The sequence below is a fragment of the Mus caroli genome, chromosome 14 (assembly GCF_900094665.2).
Source record: "Mus caroli chromosome 14, CAROLI_EIJ_v1.1, whole genome shotgun sequence".
NCBI lineage: Eukaryota > Metazoa > Chordata > Mammalia > Rodentia > Muridae > Mus > Mus caroli.
The window spans coordinates 73084133-73094121 of NC_034583.1; the positions used below are offsets into that span (position 1 = coordinate 73084133).

The 9989-nt window shown below is 37.8% G+C and overlaps 1 pseudogene; it reads right to left on the bottom strand.

The window, feature by feature from the left end:
- Positions 1-4825: 4825 nt before the first annotated feature.
- LOC110309958 lies at positions 4826-5291 on the bottom strand (annotated as a pseudogene).
- Positions 5292-9989: the final 4698 nt, after the last annotated feature.

Consider the following 9989-nt stretch of genomic DNA (forward strand, 5'->3'; position numbering starts at 1 on the left):
GCATTCATTTTTATAATAGCCAGTAGCTAGAAACAACCCAGATGTCCCTCAACAGAAGAATGAATACAGAAAATGTGGTACATTTACATAAGTGAGGATACTCAGCTATTGAAAACAATTTTCATGAAATTCTTACACAAAAGAATGGGACTAGAAAATACCATCCGGAGTGAGGTTACCCAATCACAAAATAACACACATGGTATGCACTCATTGACAAGTGGATATTACCTTAAAATTTCAGAGTACACAGATATAATTCACAGTCCATATGAAGCTCAAGAACGAGGATGACCACAGTGGAAATTTCGGTCCTTCTTAAAAAGGGGAACAAAATGCCCATGGGAGGAGATACTGAGACTAAGTGTGGAGCAGAGACTGAAGGAAAGGCCATTTCGAGACTGCCCCACCTGCAAATCCATCACATATACAGTGACCAAAACCAGACACTATTGTGGATGCCAACAATTGCTTTCTGACAGGAGCCTGGTATAGCTGTCTCCGGAGAGATTCTGCCAGTACCTGACTAATTCAGAGTTGGATGCTCTCAGCCAATCATTGGACTGAGCCTACAGTCCCCAATGTAGGGACTAGAGAAAGGACTGAAGGAGCTGAATGGGGCTTACTATCCCATAGGAGAGACAATATGTACCCACTAGTACTCGCAGAACTCCCAGGGACTAAACCACAAACCATGGAGGGACCCATGGCTCTAGATGCATATGTAGCAGGGGATGGCCCTTGTATGTATGTATGAATGTATGTATGTATGTATGTATGTATGTATGTATGTATGTATCAAGGAGAGGAGAGGCTCTTGGTCCTGTTATGACTCAATGTCCCATTGTAGAGGAATGTCCGAACAGGGAAGCAAGAGTGAATGGGTTTGTGAGCAGAGGTAGAGGGGATGGATAGGATATTCTCAGAGGGGAAACCTAAAAGGGTATAACATTTGAAATGTAAATAAAGAAAATATCTAATAAAAATCTTTCTAATGTAAAAGAAGGCACACATATAAACCAACATATAAATAAATCATAAAATACACTTTGGTTGGTTAAGACTCTTTGAATAGAGCTTTCCAAAAAACTTGTAGAACATGTAACAACACCTATGTTCACAATTCAAGATTGCTAAATAAATTTGAAAGTAAATATAGAGAGACCAAACTTATTTTATATTTTGTCATTGTTTTTAATCCTTCAAATAATTATTACTAAATTTTAGGTTTAAATTTAAAATAGCTTTTAGTACTCTTTGTAGCTGCTTATATTCTCATGCTCATAAGGTTTTCCAAAAAACTCTTTTCAGTGTCCCACATGTAAGACTGAGGGATCCTGCTCCAAGTTGGTTTTGATTGCTAAATAACGTTGCCAGAGACTAATAATTGAGCAGAGAGACAGTGGCAGGGCTTTTAGCATTCCAAGGCAAGTGATAGAAGAGAAGCAGGAGGAAGGAGAGCCACCACACCTAGGAAGGAGAAGAGACATCACACCTGAGAGGTGCAGAATGCAGAGAGCATAGACTTCACATAGTTACCAGGGATCGTGGCCCAAGAGGGCTGCATATCTGAGTCTAGGACTGCAAAGATGAAATTTAGATTATAGTATTAACTCAGGGATATTGGAGGGGCCTGGATCATTCATGTGTAGGTTAGCTATTTAAGTCATATTAAAATAAAAAAAAGCTGTGTGTGTGTGTGTGTGTGTGTGTGTGTGTGTATGCACATGTATGCGTGTCTGTCATTTAGGAACTCAGAATACTGGGGCAGGTAGTGACAAGCATCACTGCCACCACCAGGGTGGATTTGTGTAACATTAATTGGGCTCAGCTACAAGTCTTAATATGTTTATACTTTTAAAATAAATATTCCTGGAGAATATTAAAAACTGCACCTGAGCTGGGCGTGGTGGCGCATGCCTTTAATCCCAGCACTTGGGAGGAAGAGGCAGGCGGATTTCTGAGTTCGAGGCCAGCCTGGTCTACAAAGTGAGTTCCAAGACAGCCAGTGCTATACAGAAAAACCCTGTCTCAAAAAAACAAAACAAAACAACAAAAAAACAAACAAACAAACAAAAAACCCAAAAAAACAAAAACTGCACCTGAAATGAAACAGTCTTATGAGAGAAGCTGCCATTTTTTTTATTTTTAGTGTTTTGTCTGGCAAATGTACATATATAAACTTATGCATGTATACATGTATACATTGATATAGACATGTATGCATGTGGTGTGTGTGTCTCTGTGTGTGAATCATCCATATGTCTCTAGTTTGTAACGTTTATTGTTCTGTTCTATTAGATAGGTAACTTTTACATAACACAGGCCACTAATTGCAGTAAGGTAGTAAATAAAGAGGACAAATCTGAACTCTAGACATATTTGAAAACATATATGAGAAAAATTTCAACCTACACATCTTGTGTCTCAGCTTTGTAACCTACTGGGGACAGAAAAATATGTAAACCTTACATAATCACATTACACAAATCAAAATAGCATATGCAGAGACATGTTTCAGGATATAATTGGAAGGTTTTTATTGATGCTATCATGGTGCATGGAAATCCAATCAAATGTCATTAGTGTACAAGTATAGGTCAATAGTTAATGTATAAAGGCAGATAAGTGAGAAAGTCATTTCTAATGTAATTGTACCATGTCTTAGCTTTTAATATTGATGAAGGATTCATAAACAGAGAGTCAAAATATCAGCTATTGTAATCTACATATGTAACTCACTGTGCTTTCAAGTAATCTATCTTTTCCATTTTATGTAATATTTTTTATTTACTCGTTTTACATCCCAATATCAGCTCTCTTTCTCCTAGTACCACCTCAAAATGAAATCCCCATTCCTTCCCCCTTCTCTTTTAAGGAGACTTCTAGGAATCAAGGTCCTTCCAGACCCTGCCAGCACATCAGGTCACTGCAGGACTAGGCACATCCTCCCTTGCTAAGGACAGACTGGGCAGTCCATTTAGGGGAACAGATCAACAGGCAGGCAGGCAGGCAGGCAGGCAGGCAGGCAGGCAGGCAGGCAGGCAACAGATTTGTGGAGATCCTCTGCTCCTGCTGTTGCTTACAAAGCCTCTCATTTTCTGCATACGTATGGTGGGCCTAGTATCAGCTCCTGCTCACACTTTGGTTGAAGATTCAGTCATTGGAGATTCAAGGTTAGTTGACTCTGTATGTCCTTCTGCAGAATATCTATTTTCTTCAGATTCTTCTCCCAAATCTTCACTAAGAAACCAAAGCTCCATCTAATTATTTGGCTATGGGTTTCTGCATCTCTTTCTATTAGCTGCCTCCCAGAGAACAGTTAAGTTAGACTCTTTTGTACATATATAACAGTGTATCATTAATAGTGTCAGGGATTGGTTCTTGCACATGAGATTGGTCTCAATTTAGAGCAGCCATTGGCTGACGATTCCCTCCATCTCTGCTCTATTTTTGTCCCTGCAAATTTTGTAGGTAGGACAAATTTTTAGTCGAATGTTTTGTGGATGGGTTGCTGTATTTACCCATCCACTGGGAGTCCTATCTGGCTCTATGAAGTGGGTACTTACAGATCCATATCTACCATAGCTTGGAGTCTCAGCTAGAGTTGCCCCCATAGACCACCTGAGACCTACCCCCCAACCCAGGTTTATGGCAATCCGAAATATTGCATCCACCACTGTATTTCTCTTCTCTAGCCCCTGCTATCCCTTAAATTTGATTCCTATCCTCTCCCCTATTCCTATCGTCACCTCCTTTCCCACTGAGTTCCCTCCTCCCATCAATCACCAATGCCTATTTTGTTTCCCCTTCTGAGAAAGATTCAAACTTCCTCTCTTAAAACCTTGTTATTTGGCTTATTTGGGTATGTTTATTATAGCACGATTATATTATATTATATTATATTACATTATATTATATTATATCCACTTACAGGTGAGTACAAGGCATGCATGACCTCTTAGGTCTGAGTTAAGTCAATCAGGGTGATATTTATTAGTTTCATTAATTTGCCTTCAAATTCATAATAACTTTCTTTTTAAGGGCTGAGTAGTATTCCACTTTGTAAATTAACCACATTTCTTTATCCATTTTTCAGTTAAGGAACATCAAGGTTGTTTCAGGTTTCTGGCGATCACAAATAAAGCTACTATGCTCATATTTGAACAAGTGTCCTTGTGGGATGATGGTCTATTACTTGGGTATATGCCCAGAAATAGTGTAGCTGGATCTTGAGGTAGATCTATTCCAAATATATTGAGAAACTCCCAAATTAATTTGCAGAATGGTTGCACAAGTTTGTACTCTCACTAACAGTGGATGGGTGTTCCCCTAGTTCCATAATTTGCCAGTATGTGCTGTCCTTTGAGATTTTGATCTTAGCCAATCTTATGGAGGTAAAGTAGAATCTCAGAGTTGTTTTGATTTGTATTTCCCTGATGACTAAGGACATTAAACACTTCTTTAGGTGCTTCTTGGCTATTTGAGAATCCTCTGTTGAGAATTTTTTGCTTAACTCTGTCACCTGTATTTTTTTGTTTATTTGTTTAGGTTTTTTTTTTGTTGTTTGTTTGTTTTTGTTTTGTTTTGTTTTTTTAATTTTGCCATTTGTTTTGTTGGAGACTAGCTTCTTGAGTTTTTATGTAGTTTTTATACTAGCCCTCTGTGAAATGTAGTATTGGTGAAGATCTTTTCCCAGTCTCTAGGCTACTGTTTTGTCCTAATGACAATGTCCTGTGACTTATAGAAGCTTTTCAATTTCATGAGGTCCTATTTATTGACTCTTTTTTTTTCACTACATATATGTTTTATTTCTTGGCCTGCTTCATAGATTCTCAATGGGCTAGTGGGGACCAGTATGGGTATTTCTTGTCTATCTCAGATTCTGAGAAGACGTCATTCAAGTCATCAGTGGTCAACTGGTCAAAGGGAATTATGTTCTTCATTGTCTCTAGCTGCTTCTCATATTTGTGGATCCAGACCTGAGATCCATAAACGAACTCAGCACAGTTCTTCACATCCTACTCCTCATTGCCTACCATGTATTTATGCTCAGGCACAGGGATCTTAAAGGCATTCCAGTTCTTTGCAAAATTATCCACAATGCTGGCCTTAGCCATATTGGCCTCGTAGTAAGTCCAGTCAATTGCTGGTGGTTTCTCAGACAGATTAGCCAACCAGCTATGGAGTGTCTCATTCCAGGACTTTGCAACTGTCCTCTGGTTTGGGGGTATGATCTCCCCAAAAGCTTTCCAATAAATGGTTTTTAGAGCAAGTTTATGCCCAGCCATCTTGTGAAACTACACCAACGCCTGGTAGAGTGCTGTCTACAGCAACCGGAAAACATTTATTAATTCTTGACCTTAGTGCATGTCTTAGTTAGGGATTTACTGCTGTGAAAAGACACCATGACCAATGCAAGTCTTATAAATGACAACACTTAATGGGGGCTGACTTACAGGTTCAGAAATTCAGTTCATTATCATTAAGGCAGGCACATGGCAATGTCCATGAAGGCATGGTGCAAGCATAGCTGAGAGTTCAACATCTTCATCTGAAGACTGTTAGCAGAATACTGACTTCCAGGCAGCTAAGATGAGGGTCTTAAATCCCACGCCCACAGTAACACACCTATTTTTATTAGATATTTTCTTTATTTACATTTCATGTTATCCCTATTCCTAATTTCTCCTCCAAAACCCCCCTATAACACCCCCTAACATTACACACCACCCACTCCTGCTTCCCGACCCTGGCAGTCCCCTATACTGGGGCATATAATCTTCACAGGACCAAGGGCCTCTCCTCCTATTGATGACCTACTAGGCCATCCTCTGCTACATATGCAGCTAGAACCATGAGTCCCACAATGTGTTTTCTTTGGTTGGTGGTTTAGACCTAGGGAGCTCTGGATATACTGGTTATTTCATATTGTTGTTCCACCTATGGGACTACAAAACCCTTGAGCTCCTTGGGTACTTTCTCTAGCTCCTTCATTGGCAACCCTGTACTCAGTCTAATGGATGGTTGTGAGCATCTACTTCTGTATTTGTCAGGCACTGGCAGAGCCTCTCAAGAGGCAGCTATTTCAGGCTCCTGTCAGCAAGCTGTTGTTGGCATCCACAATAGTGCCTAGTTTTGGTGGTTGCTTATGAGATGGATCTCCAGGTAGGACAGTCTCTTGATGATCATTTGTTCAGTCTCTGCTTCATACTTTGTCTCTGTAACTCCTTATATGGGTATTTTGTTCTCCTTTCTAAGAAGGACCAAAGTATCCACACGTTAGTATTCCTTCTTCTTGAGTTCCATGTGTTTTGTGAATTATATCTTGAATATTCTGAGCTTCTGGGATAATATCCACTTATCAGTGAGTGCATATCATGTGTGTTCTTTTGGGATTGGGTTACCTCACTCAGGATGATATCCTCCAGATTCACCCATTTGTCAAGAATTTCATAAATTCATTGTTTTTAATAGCTGTGTAGTACTCCATTGTATAAATGTACCACATTTTCTGTATCCATTCCTCTGGTGAGTGATATCTGGGTTCTTTCCAGCTTCTGGCTATTATAAATAAAGCTTCTATAAGGACACACCTAGTTCAACAAGGCCACATCTCCAAATAGTGCCACTCCCTGGGCCAAACATGTTCAAATCATGACAGTGCCTGAGCCCTTGGTGTTCTGTTCAGGAAGTTGCCTCATGTACTGACAAGTTAGACACTATTCCCTACTTTCTGTTCTTTTACATTTAGTATTGAATTTAACATTGATGTCTTTGGTCTATTCAGTTTTGAGTTTTGTGCAGGGTGATAAATATAGATATATTTGCATTCTTCCACAAGCAGGAGTACTGTTAGACTAGCACCATTTGTTGAAGATGATCTCCCTTTTCCATTGTATTGTTTTGGATTCTTTGTCAAAATTTAAGTGTCTGTAGTTGTGTGGGTGTATTTCTTTGTCTTTGATTCAATTCCATTGATCCACTTTTCTGTTTTTATACCAATTACATGCAGCTTTTATAACTGTTGCTCTGTAGTAATTGTTGAAGTCACTGATAGTGATACCCCTTGAAGTTATTTTATTGTTCAGGATTGTTTTATCTATCCTGTGTTTTTGTTTTTCCATTTGAAGTTGAGAATTGTTTTTTGTTTTTTGGTGGTTTTTTTTTTTTAGGATCTGTGAAAAATTGTGTTAGAATTTTGATGGGATTGCCCTGAATCTGTAGACTGCTTTGGTAATATGTACATTTTCACTATTTTAATCCTTACCATTCATGTGCATGGGAGATCTTTCCATCTTCTGATATATTCCTCAGTTTTTTTCAAGGACTTGAACTTCTTGTCATACAAGTATTTCACTCATTTGGATAGAGTCACACCCAGATATGTTATATTATTTATGACTATTGTGAAGAGTATTGTTACCCTAACTTCTTTCTCAGCCTGATTATCTATTGACTAGAGGAGGGCTACTGATTTCTCTGAGTTAATTTGGAATCCAGCCACTTTGTTAAAGGTGTTTATTAGATGGAGGAGTTATCTGATAAATGTTTTGTGGGCACATGTGCATAAGTACCATATCATTTGGGAATAACAGTACTTTGACTTTTTCCCTATTTATATCTCCTTAATCACTTTGAGTTGTCTTATTCTTCTAGTAAGAATTTTAAGTACTGTATTCAAGAGATGGGGGAAAGTGGATAGGCTTATCTTGTCCCTTATTTGAGTGGAAATATTTTAAGTTTCTCTCCAGTTAGTTTGATGTTAACTATTGGCTTACTGTCTATTGCCTTTATTGTATTTATATATGCTCCTTGTATTTTTGCTTTCTATAGTACATTTATCACAAAGTTGTGCTGGATTGTGTCAAACTTTATTTTTGGCATGTAGTGATGATCTTGTGGTTTTTTTTTTCTTTCAGTTTGTTTACATGATGGATTATGTTGATGTATTTTCATATATTTTATCATCCCTGGATCCTGGGGTGAAGCCTACTTGACCATAGTGGATAATGTCTTGGATGTGTTTATGGATTTGATTTGTGAGTATTTTATTTAGTATTTTTGCATCAATGTTCATAAAGAAAATTGGACTGAAATTCTTGTTCTTTGTACAGTCGTTATGTAGTGTTATGTATCAGGGTGACTTTGACATCATAGAAAGTTTGTCAATATTCATTTTGTGTCTATAGTGTGGAATGGTTTCAGGGGTGTTGGTACTAGTTCTTCTTTAACAGTCTGGTAGAATTCTGCACTAAAACCTTCTGGTCCTTGGCTGTGTTTGTGGGGGTGCGTGTGCCTGTGGGGGTGTGTGTGTGGGAGAGAGAGAGAGAGAGAGAGAGAGAGAGAGAGAGAGAGAGAGAGAGAGAGAGAGAGAGAGTCTTTCAATGACAGCTTCTATTTAGGACTATTCAGACTGTTTACCTGATCTTCATTCAGCTTTGATAATTTGTGTCTTTGTAGAAGACCATCCACTACATTTAGATTTTCCGATCTTGTGGTGTACACACTTTGGAAAGAAGAACTAATGATCTTTTGAATTTGTTCAGTATCAATTGTTATTTCCCTTTTCCTTTCAGATTTTGTTAATTTGGGTACTGTTTCTCTGCTGTTTAGTAAGTTTACCTATGAGTTTGTCTATGTTGTTTACTTTCTCAACGAAAAAGCTCTTGGCTTTATGATTCTTTATATTGTTCTCATTGTTTCTAATTGATTGATATCAGCCCTGAGTTTCCTTATTTCTTGCTTTCTACTCCTCCTGGGTGTGTTTGCTTCCTTTCTTTATATAGCCTTCAGGTGTACTTTTAATTTGTTGTATGAGAACTTTCATTTCATTATGAGTACACTTAGTTCTGTAAACTTTCCTGTTAGCACTGATTTCATAGTGTTGCACACATTTTATTATGTTGTTTCCTCATTTTCATTGACTTTTAGAATGTATTTTTTCTCTTTATTTCTTCCCTAACCCAGTAAAGAGTTGTAGAGTTTGTAGCCTTTCTGTTGTTCCTGAAAAGTTTAACTTTAATCCATGAAGATCTGATAAGGTGCAAGTGGTAGTTTCAGTCTTCTTATATCTGATGAAGGCTTTCTTTTCGAACGAGTATATGTTCAATTTGGGGGAAGGTTTCATGGAGTACCTTTAAGAAAGTATATCATTATTTATTTAGGTGAAATGTTCTATAGATAACTCTTAGGTCCATTTGAATCATAACCTTTGTTAGTTTCATTATTTTTCTGTTTAGTCTCTGTCTTGATGAACTGTACATTGGTGACAGTGGGATGATGAAGTCTCCCACTATTAATGTGTGAGGTTCAATGCATTTTTAAGCTTTAGTAGTATTTCTTTTGCAAATGTGGGTGCTATTGCATTTGGCACATAGATATTCAGAACTGAAATGTCTTTTGGGTGTTTTTTTTTTTCCTTTGATGAGTATAAAATAGCCTTCCCCATTTCTTTTAATTACTTTTAGTTAAAAGTCTATTTTATTCATTATTAAAATGGCTCCTCTAGCTTGCTTCTTCAGTCCATTTGCTTTCATGGAAAACTTTGTTCCAGCCCTTTACTCTGAGGTAATATTTATCTATTGTTAAGATATATTTCTTGTATGCAGTAGAATGATGGATACAGTTTCACATCCAATTTGGTAGTCTGTGTGTTTTGTTTGGGAAATTTAGTTCATTAGTGATGAGAGAAATTAATGACCAATGATTGTTACTTCCTGTTATTTTGATGTTGGTGGAAGTAGCTTATTTGTGTGTGTGTGTGTGTGTGTGTGTGTGTGTGTGTGTGTATGTGTGTGTGTGTGTATGTGTGTGTGTGTGTGTTTCTCTTTTATTGGTTTCAATGATGTGAAATTACTTATTTGTTGTGTTTTCTTGAGTGTGGTTAGCCTTATTGAGTTATCATCCTTCTAGTGTTGTCTGTAGGCCTGGGTTAGTGGAAAGGCCTTGATAAATTTTGTTTTCTTTGGTTTTGTTACTCACATACC